Genomic DNA, 7,647 nt, shown 5'->3' on the forward strand with positions numbered 1-7,647 from the left:
TATGTATTATTAAAAAAGAAGGGTTACACAACCACCGCAGGGCCCCACTGGGAGCAACTGCTATTTAAAAGGATACCGGCTGTCAGTAGAACCGCGGTAAATCACACCTATGGCCACGTCTCACGAAGTACAGTATGCGGCGTGTTTTTTAGTAACTACTGGCTTTTATTTACCACAAACAATGAAAATATTAGTCTTATTTAAAGTTATAAAACACTACAAAATATTTCAATCTTATTTTAATGGGTGTGACGCCAAAGACTAATCATATCATTGAGAAGTAGTGGATTAAGCCTTCTCCTATATTTAAATAAAAATTAAATATAAGTCACGTTTTCAGCACGTTAGATGCCCCGTAAGATGGCTTTAATTGAAAATAATTATGCAATTCTGATTTTAGTGTTCGCATAGCGGCGGCAACGACTCTCTAAATTTTGTTGTGTTCCAGAAACAGGACAAAATGTACATTTATTTATTACCTTCCAGTTAATCCAGTTCCTTAAAAAAAATACCTATAATTAACTTTTTTAATTTCATAAAGTAGGATACATTTCAAATTTAATTAATTTCCTCCATTTCTCCCAGAAAATATTTATATTGAATTGCTTTTAATTCTGTGAAGTAGAATTTATTTTAATTTTATGTATTTAATTCCCTCTAATACCTCCAGAATAAATCTTTATGACATTTTCTGAGTTCTAAAATATAGTACATATTTCCAATGAATTTAATTCCCACTGGTACCTTCAGAAAATATCGGTATAATTTAATTTGTAAATTTAGAAGCTATAAATAAAGTGTAAATTGAAAATTGTATACACATGAAGTAATAATAATAATAAATTAATAATTAGGTGAAAGCCAAGATCAAAACAAAACGAAAATTAATTGACAATACTAAATGGATAAGTAATTTAGTAAAAAATCAATTAATGGATAATAATTACGTTACACCACAATAAATACTATTATTTATTCATATCAATGACAAACTTCTAGGTTTTTATTTTAGTGATCCTGACTACGGATTTTCGTATTTTTCAATTCCATTCAGTACTGCTCTGTGAAGTTTTTCAAGGTGCTTTAGTGTTTTCACTGTTTGTGGCAAATACATGCGTACCTTTCTTGGCACTTGTATGGGAGCAGCGAAAACATTGGTCTTAGTTAGCGCACAATCAAACACGAGTAATAAAAAGAATTCTCGTAATTAAAATACATAATTATTAAAAAATCGCACAAGAATGCGCGCCAAAGGCGACTAATGAGCCGGCTGCCCCGACGCAAGCGCAAAGAAAAGTTCGCTAGCAATGGATCACTGCTGCACAATGAGCGGCTTTCACTTGTTTCACAATGCAGTGCTCATTTGTTTCCAATGTGTTGATTTTTTATATCTTATGATTTATTACTGTGTTTATAATAATAACATGACTGCCCAGTGGGCAAAAAAATTAACGATGCCCTAGAGACGTTAGCTGAACTGTCATTGGACGCCCTAAGAACGACCCAAGGACGTTCTTAGGATGTTCATTGTTTCGTGCTCACTGGTCGAACTACTAGCATGTATTTGGTACAAGCAATGAATACACTGGAACTTGTAATTACGCACGCTTTCATTAATTGCATGCAGTAGCGCCCAACGAAGATGACGAAACCTGATGCAACTGATGAACTGAAAGCGTTAATTGTATCTGAGTTTTATTTAAATAGAGGAGAAGGCTCAATCTTCTTCCTCGCAGTGATATTATTAATAGTCAGACTGCTTTCTTTCAAATAAATTATCTTTTTCTTTCTACTAATTTTCTTCTGAGTTTTTACTATCAACACTGGGACTCCGGTTTACCGGAGCATTCTTTCTTGTGGCTTCTTATAGTGACCAACCATCCCACGGTCGTGAGACGTGGTCATAGGTGTGATTTACCGCGGTTCTACTGGCAACCAGTGTCCTTTTTAGATAGCAGTTGCTCCCAGTGGAACCCTGCGATGGTTTCGTAATCCTTTTTCTTTTTAATTAAATGAGTATATAATAGCTCTCTGATAATAGATGTATAGATTTTTATGTGAAAAGATGGTGGCGAGCGTGGTCGATTTTCCATGCTTACCCGGATATACGGTTTAATTGTTTAATTTTTAATGCTATTTCTCAATACGAATAAGATCAAAACTAAAAACCCGATCAAAAATTGACCAATAACAAATTTGCAGATCTTTTTTGGGTGCACAATCTTTGTCTTTTCATCTTTTTTCGCATCTTGTATTAAGTGACCGCAAAATGGAATTTTCGATTTTTTTATATTTTGTATACTATAAAACTTTGAATTTTCAATTATTCAAGAAAAGAAAATAATAAATTATGATAAACTTTGTAGGGCTTTCAAAATGCAAAGCTTTTATTCTTTTGACTTTTTTTACATCCTGTGTCCATGAGCTTCAGAATTTCATTTTCAATTGTTTCCTTTTTTAATTTTTTATATTCTTATCATTTATTCAGTGTTTTAACTCATGGTATTTTTTTAAGTAATTAGGAGAAAATATTTGTCTTTTAGAGTATTACGAATAACTGTTCAGAGAATTTTCTAATATCTAAAAAAGTAGTCTCAAACATTTTGAAAATGCTCTCCCTTTTTTACTTTTTATCCAAACTGGTTGGCTAACGCACTTGACCTTCAATTTAAAACACTGAAATAGTATACGAAAGGCCAATCCAATCTTTCGATTCTTTCGAAAGTTGTCGTGCTAACAAACTAAAAATCTACAGACAGACACACGGAGTCTCAAAATGTGAACGTTTGACAAAACCGGTGGGGGGGGGGGGGAAGTAAAATTTTACACAAATCTAATATGTTCCTTCTCTGATGAGAATGTAAAAAGAAAAAAATTATTCTTGCAGTTACTTATTTCCCTGTTTATTAGTTTCTGTTGTTAGTGTCCGAAAATTCGTTATACTTTCTTTATTATTGACAGAGAAAAATGTGTGGTAACTCTTCTAGCTCACAAGATATTGTCAGTTTAGTGGCGGTTCGCTGACCTAGTGGACCTAAAGACTAAAAAATGCTAGACCGACATTAAAGAATTCGTTGGATTTAGGCTCATTAAATGAAAACTGCTACTGAACTTACAGATAGGTTTTTGAAATACTTGTTACAAATACGATATCATAAGTGTATTGCCAGGGGTTGGGGGAGGGTTGTGAGAGATTATAAGTAGCCTTATTACATTTATAAGTTATGACATAATTACATTATATCAATAAATTTATTCTTCTCCCCAGTAATATCTTTTTACAAGATGATAGAAAAATAATTAATTTGAATAGGTGGTAGATATATGGATGAAACATTAAGGATTTAAGTGAATTGACAGAATTTCTAACTGTTTAAAAGATATAAAAGGATAAAATTGATAGAAGTGGGATAACTTATAGAAAAAACAGGAAATGGAAATAATTAGCATTATAATGTGGATCAAAGAAGGGGATGTAAGTCGATAATTAGAAGTTGACCTAGATAATGAGACAGGGGTTTAAAATCATAGGGGTTACTGTAGCTTGAAGGAGAGATGGCATACACTTAGAATATTTTAAGGAAATATGAGTAAAAACATAACACTCAGAGAAAAGTTTTCTTGAAACAAAAGCATCGTCTTCTTGTCTGTTTTGTTTTGAACCACTTAATATCTTTTTTACATGAACAGAATTATTGGCTACAAGATTAGGCGAAGTGTGTCGCCAAAGGAGTTTGCTGAAAAAATACTTTTTTGGGACAAATGAAATTTCTTTTAACAGTTAATTTAAGAGAAAATTTAATTTGTGCCAAGAAGCATCCTTCTGACACAAGAGGAAATTTCTCTAAGTGAATACAGAAGAATCAGGACCGGCAAAGATTATTTTGGGTTGAGGAATACTTCACATCTGAAATTGTCTCAGGAGCCGAATAATGGTATATTACAAGCAGTCATTTGTTTGGCTATAGTGGGTAATGTCGTATGACTCGAAATTTGAAAATAGTTCGATCCGAGCTACATTATTATTTATATATTTCTTTATTTTTATTTTTATGATCCGCCAACAGCTACTCGAGAAGAAAATGCGCGGAAAGTTTCACAGACTGCGCATAAAATTCTCTTATTCGAAACGACCATGATATGAACCTATGACGTATATCTCTCATAAAGTAAAGACCTGTCTAACCCTACTTGTGATATAATATACTAATAATATACCTCTCTTTTACCCTCTTTAACCCATTTAGGTTCGGTTAACTCTGTAATAAATAAATGGCGATATTCAGCGCCCTCTTTGACGAGTGGCGAACCACAAAAGCGTGGGTGCATTATTGCACATGATATAAATCTATCGCGCCTCGCACTCGGTCTCTGTGCTTCCGCTCATATTTATGCATTTTATTAGACCAAAGTCTGCCTACAAGCCAATTTTCAATGGATTTTTTTTTAATGACCGCAAGGCTTCTAGGCATAACGAGTCGCAGCAGAAAATTCACTTTAACCAAACAAAAATTTTTTTTATCTAACAACAAAATGAACATTTTTTTCCTGAATTTTCAGATGTACTTTTTTTCAAAATCTTCAAAATGATTAGTTGTTTAAAATTCATAATTTTTTACATTAAGATATAAGGTAAATTAATAACCAATTGCGATTACTTAAGAATAGCTGCAGTTTGGCAATTATTTAAACAATATTTATAACCAAATACACAGTTTTCGCATATTAAAATTAATAGAATCAACTTTTTTGCGCAATAACCAATTTATTTATTGAGTATCGTATCTTGCAGTTAACATTTTGGACAAAATACGAAGACCGAGCACGTGCGAGGAAAATACAATATAAATTACAATACAATTGCGTGAAACATATAGCTCCGAAAATTTGTTTGCCCAAACATCTCAAAACTAAAAATTTTAGGCTTCAAAATACTATTTTGAAGATCTTGTTAGAACCAGTTTTCACTGGCATACTTCATTCTGAAAAATCACTAAAAATTCGAAAAATTTTTTTGACCATTTAATTTTTTCCATTAGTGTATATCCTTAATGTGAATTAGCATCTCACATGTTCTTCTGTCTAGGCGTTCATTCATTTTTTCTATAAGTTCTATATTTGTTTTCTTTTATCCCCATCTTTGATCTAAGGTAATTTCTGAGACTCAAAGATAATGATCCGTTTCGCATTTAGAACCTCTCATAATTCTTGTATCACTTACTAGCTCTCTTAGCCTTTCATCCGCGACAACAAATTCGATCATACTGTGGCTACCGCTTCTGCTTCAAGTTTACAAGTGGATTATTTTATGCCTAAACCAAGCATTTGTAATAAACAAAACATTTTCTAAAAATAAGTTAACAAACTTGTCCCCGTTGACCTTTGTTTTTGGATCTTCGATATTACCTAGCACCCTTTCAGTCCTTAATTTTGACTCCAACTCATCCATTCATATCTGCTAGTAAAAGGATTTTTTCTCCACCATCGCGAATGCCTATAGTATCATTTAAATTATCGCAGGAGGCGTATTTTGCCTTACACCTTTCACTATTACCTAAGTCGAAACCCTCTATGGTAAACAGTCTTCTGATTCCCACTTTCATTATAACCCACAACAACCTGAGAGAAACAAAATCATATCCCTTAACCTGATGCGTTGCTCTCTCATTTATAATCAGCCCGACTCCGTTGCAATCATGTGATTCGCTATCAACTCCTGACCATAATTCGAGCATGTTCTTTAACTCCCCATTTCCTATTATTCTTCTGTAGCATCATTTTTTCTTTCTTTCAGGAAAACATGAGATTTCTAGCTTCCTTTCGTGCACTGCTGGTCGTAATTGTCTTCCTTACCTTTATTCACCCCTTTAGCATTCCAAACACCCAGTCCCCATTCTTTGCCTGAAGTGTGACCTTAACCTATACTAAAAGCATGCCTTTCATCATCCAAAGTTTCAGTTCATTCCGCGGCTAACCTATTGATGTTATTGTTAATTGTTCAAAGTATACGCTCAACTATCAATTCATTGCGAGAAGTATATTTTGCGAGTTAAAATCATGTACAAAATAATTAACCAATCGTCATAAGGTGGAGATTCCAGTTATAACGTCAGGTCTACATGATCTACAGGTCTACATAAACTAGAACCGAAAAAAGTCATGATTGGTTTCTGTTGTCTAATGAGGAAGGCACCAGCCTTCAGCAGGGTGACATTAGATAAGGAAAAATCTGCCCGCCGTTCTGGGTGCGCGGCTCGCTTTGCTCGCGAGTTTGAGCGCCCCTAGGGCCCGCGACTATTGGTTCCCGCGCTCATTCTTTGTATTCATCCCATATTTGTACCTAGGTGTGTTTTTAAAGCTCATTCGGCTTTGAAAGCACATTCTCATGACGTATCTCGTGCTTCGCACTTGATTTTGTAGAAAACTCCAACTTCTCTATTTTATGTTCAACTATATTATATTAAATGTACACTGAAACCCAGTTTAAGTTTACTCCTCCAAAATGAAAACATCTTACTTAGATTTACTCGGGGAGGACTCCAACTATCGTTCTCACCACGAGTGGAGCCCCTCCATATGCTATGGCAATTGGTTGAGATATATATGGGATGTTTGAATGGGCGGAGCATTGAGTGTATATTATATTCATTTCTGTACGTCGGTTTGGGGCTACAAATTTATATATTGCAAAGTAAAGTAGGACTTTTATTTTTAACGATTACTTTAATATTTGTTTCTTATTTTGCATTAAATTGTATTCTGAGCTGCAATGAAACATTTATATCACTTCAATAAATTTATATTATTACAATTAATAATATGCATTGGTATGGAACCAAAAGTATTTTCATCGTCTTATGTATATAATTAAAAAAAAGTGCGCATACTTAAAAAAAATTTAACATTTTATTGCAACTTTTGTCGTTTTTCAAGAAATTTAATTTTCATTATCTTCAACGTTATTTTTTACGATTCAAAATAAAAATACGCATCCTAGCGTAAGGTGGTTCACAGAAAATTTCTAGATATAATTTAGGCGAAAAATTTTAATAAATAAAATTTTGTTGTAACCGTTTTCCTTTCTGCAAAAAGTTAATTTTTAATTTCTGATGTAGATATTTTTTGTTTGAACAATTTTTCTCTTCATTTTTTTTTCATCTCTCGTGTCGTTTTTCAAAAATTAAATTTAAATTTTTAATTTTTTCTTTACGGTTATAAAAAAATCTACTCGCCCTATCTGAAAATTATTAATAAAAAATTTGTAAATCATTTTTAGATGAAAAACTTTTTTCAATTAATTTTTTTCGTAAAAAGGATACTATTAAATGTTTATATTTAATAATTAACAGTATTTTTCATATTTTGAATTTTCTTGCCCTAATGTTTGAAACTTTGGAAACTTAAACAAATTGCCAAAGTTTCATGAAACTTTCCATTGGATCAAAGTTTTATGAAACTTTACAGCCCTAGATGAGAATGTAAAAATGTGTCGTTCAAAAACATGGAATAACTAACTGATCTATAAATTTTAGACTGTAAGCCTCTTAAATATTCTTTTTTATAACTTAACAATATAGTAGATAAGAAAATTATATTTTATTTTTTAGTGAGAACTGTATTTAGCTATAAGTAAAATTATATGCTACT

This window comes from Belonocnema kinseyi, chromosome 2, assembly GCF_010883055.1.
Source record: "Belonocnema kinseyi isolate 2016_QV_RU_SX_M_011 chromosome 2, B_treatae_v1, whole genome shotgun sequence".
NCBI lineage: Eukaryota > Metazoa > Arthropoda > Insecta > Hymenoptera > Cynipidae > Belonocnema > Belonocnema kinseyi.